Genomic DNA, 3955 nt, shown 5'->3' with positions numbered 1-3955 from the left:
CCTACTGTTGTGTAGTTATTTTACCTGGCAGGATACACCAAAATATTTATTGCCTTTGGTATTGTCTATATATGCTCATTTAGCTTTTTATTAACATTCAGTAGGTCCGTGCTGGTGCTGGAAGAAGAGTGATGAGCAAAGAAAAAGTATCTAAATAAATAATTATCCTAGTGCAAAATAACATTGCATGCAATAAATTTGCATTGCAAGCTGTAATAAGCAATTATCTGATTCACAAATGTAGGACACAGTGTGGAGTACTGAGACATGAATATAGTAGGTGGCAAATTGGATATAGTAGCTCATTCCAATTATGTAAGTAGTCCCTATCATTGAGAGTTTGCCTTGCTTCTAGCCTTTCCACAGTGGTTAGTTTATCAGATCATTGAGCAAACTATAAAGGGGCTAGGCTGGTGTCCAGGGCAAGTCATGCCTATTTAAAACCAGACCCACATGTATAAATATCGTATTGTCTCCCTAATGTAAGAACTCAAAAGAAGAAATAAAAACCTAAAGATATAAGAGACACAGTTAAATGGAATGAAACAGAACTTAAGGATTAAATGACAAAGAGAAAGGAGAAAAATTAGGAATAAGGTAGGGGCAAAACCATACATGTATATATGTAGGTTAGATAAGGCAATAGTCCTAAGGTTTTTGAAAATAGCAGGTAATGGGTAGAATTCTCACCCTGACTGACTCTATGTTGATATCTGTGAATTAAGCAACTTCACTGAGGACAGCAAAGTGTAATACTAAAACCATGCTTGAAATACCTGTCATCTTGGTCTTCTAAATGTGTACCATTTCTAATGTCATATCAAGTATTATTATACTCTCTTTAAAGTACATTTTTTCTTTTCTTTTTTTTTTGTCCCCTGGGGCACTGGAGTTTTATTTCACAACAGAACCACTGGGAACCTGGCCTGGGACACAGACTGCTCCAGACATGGTGGGACACAAGGTGACAAACATGACGATCACAGCTGGGATCACGGGTTCTGTGTGGTCCTGATGGCATCTACAGAAATGGTGGCAGGAGGGGACCTAACTACCTGGGCCCAAGGCCTGAGTATTGGCCTATCATGGCCTATTTGCTCAGGGGATTTCTGAAGTTCCAGCCTGCAAACTTGGCCTTGCTACCCAGCTCCTCGATTCTAAGGATCTGGCTGTACTTGGCCAGACACTTGAATCAGCAGGGCACACCAGTCTTGATCTTCCCAGTGCTGAGTCCCACCACAAGGTCAGCAATGAAGGTATCTTCTGTCTCCCCAGACATGTGGGACACCATGGTGCCCCAACCATTGGACTGCACCAGCTTGCACGCCTGTAGGGACTCAGTTATTGAGCTGGTCTTATTGACTTTGAGCAGCAGGCAGTTGTAGGCCTTCTCATTCATGGCCTTCTCATTCACTGTGAGGTTGCCCACTACCTGGATGCCGGTGCTGGCCATGAACTTCTGCCAGGGGCCCCAGTTGTCCTGGCCAAAGGAGTTCTCAATGGACACCACTGGGTAGTCATTGATGACATTCAGTAGGTCCATGCTGGTGCTGGCAGAAGAGAGATGGGCAGAGAAAAAGTATCTAAATAAATTATTATCCTAGTGCAGAACAACATTGCATGCAATAAATTTGCATTGTAATTTATTTTAGAGGTTGCCCAGCTGATTGGGTGAGCTGTACCTACTGGGGTCATCAGGAGACTTGAAGTCTATGTCATACTTCCCAGACCTGTAGAACTCAGATGCAGCCACATGCATGCTAATGACTGCCTTATCTGAATAGCTGGGCTTCCCAATGGCAGTCTTCAGCAAAGACAGGGCTTCCTTTTTCTTCAGGATGTTGTGTGCGAAGCCATCCTCATCGCCCATGTTGGTGGCATCCTTGCCGTACTTCTTGATGATGTTCTTCAGGTCGTGGTATATCTCAGCCTGGATGCACATGGCCTCCTTAAAGCTGGCCTCACCCACAGGCAAGATCATGAACTCTTGCATGGCCAGCTTGTTCCTGGTGTGTGAGCCGCCATTGATCATGTTGAAGGCGGGGACAGGCAAGATGACCTTGGGGTTGCCTGTCAGGTCGTGGATGTGGCGGTATAGGGGCACCCCTTCTCCACAGTGATAGCCTTGCACACCACAAGAGACACTCCCAAGATGACATTCACCCCAAACTTGGATTTATTCTTAATACTGTCCATCTCAATCATCAGCTTGTCTATCTTCTCCTGCTCCACGACATTCAGTTTCTTGCTAACCAGGGCAAGTGTAGTAGCTTTATTGATGTGCTCAACAGCCTTTGACACACCCGTGCCCAAGTAGTGGGACTTGTCATTGTCACACAGCTCCAGGGCCTCCTAGATGCCAGTAGAGGCCCCACTGGGCACAGCAGCTTGGAAGAGACCTCTGGAGATGTAGAGGTCAACTTTCACAGTGGGGTTCCCACGAAAGCCGAAGATTTCATGGGTGTGCATCTTGAGAATAGACATGGTGGATTTCTGGCTACAGGATCTCCTCACCCAGGAAGGAAAAAGAGCGTGCTATAGACACTGAGGTGCGCGTTAAAGTGGAGAGCTGCTCTACCTAAAGTAAATGTTTTTAAAAAGGTCATAAAAGAAAATGAGAGTCAAGAATAAAGATTTAAGGTTTCCTAGGCCCGCCAAGTAGCTCAGCAGATTAAAGCGCCTGCAAGCAGGAGGAAGTGTCGGACGTTCGATCCCCTGAGGGCGGTGCCAGCCCCCCCCCCCCCCCCTCCCGCCCCTAGGGTGCGCTAAAACTGCAATTGAGACAGGATGTAGCGGTGCAGGCCTGTAATCTCAGCTCTTGGGAGGCTGTAAACAGGCGGATCACTACGAGTCCAGTCTAGTAGTGAGACCCTGATCACCCTGTAGACCCTTTCCTAAAAATAAAAATAAAAATTTGAGCTTTCTTGAAAGCATGTGATAATATTCAATCATATGTCCCATCTTGTGTAACTGTACATGTTATTCTGAGCAACAGATTTGACGATAAAAATAGATAATATGTTAATCAGCTGTTGTTGTTTTGAAAATCTGTAATGTATGTATTGTTACATGTTACCCTGTTTCTGTCTTTGCTTTTGTTTTTCTTGTTCTTATTTTTACTCATCAAAATAAAAACATTATAATTTAAAAAAAGAATATCTTGTATAGGGAGTATTTTTGAATATGCATTGATCCTACATAAAAAGTAAACTTACTATCTTACATTCTAGGACCATTCTAAGAGGTCTCTACGTACACCTCTTTAAGTCTCGTCAAGCAATCTTCTTGCTTTTGCTTCTATGAAGAACCTGGCCAGTCAGTGTAGAACCTTATCTGAGGGCATCCGTCTTCATGTAAACCACAAGTTAAATCATTTCAAGTTTGCCCCACTGGAAGAATTTCTATTTTCCACCCTCTTTTTAGAGCCACTCTTATGTGATATTATAATGTTGAAGAGTGATAATGATAAGCTTTTTATAAATAAGGCTCAGAAATACAGTCTTGAGGGCTGGCCTGAGTGCCCGGAGTTCAAGGTACAGCATGCTATGTCAGCCCCGCTCCCCGGGGTGCACTGAAATGGTGATTGAGACTGAGAGAGGTGGCGCTCCTGTAATCCTAGATCTTGGGAGGGTGAACACAGGCGGATCAGTACGAATCCAATCTATGTAGTGAGACCCTGTAGACGCTGCACTAAATACAGAAAAATTCTGGTCTCGGAGAGTTCTTCATGAGGTGATGAGCGGGGGGATAAAGTATGGTGGCAATGTGTGATAGGGGTAGGCATTTTGGGCCAGTGAGACACTTATTTACACAAATTTAGGGCCTACTAAAGACAAATCCTAAAATATGCTACTTTTACTAAATAACAGTGACGTTATGGACTTTATGATTAGGCAGAATGGGGACATCCAGTTTATTATGAGTATGTTGATTTCTATGATCCTTTGTTCAGTTA

At 43.7% G+C, this 3955-nt stretch overlaps 1 pseudogene; it reads right to left on the bottom strand.

The window, feature by feature from the left end:
• Nucleotides 1-1090: 1090 nt before the first annotated feature.
• Nucleotides 1091-2484, bottom strand: LOC101567334 (annotated as a pseudogene).
• Nucleotides 2485-3955: the final 1471 nt, after the last annotated feature.

The sequence above is a fragment of the Octodon degus genome, unplaced genomic scaffold, assembly GCF_000260255.1.
Source record: "Octodon degus isolate 3935 unplaced genomic scaffold, OctDeg1.0 scaffold00250, whole genome shotgun sequence".
NCBI lineage: Eukaryota > Metazoa > Chordata > Mammalia > Rodentia > Octodontidae > Octodon > Octodon degus.
The sequence above is the reverse complement of the archived record's forward strand: the minus strand, read 5'-3'. Positions and strand labels throughout refer to the sequence as shown.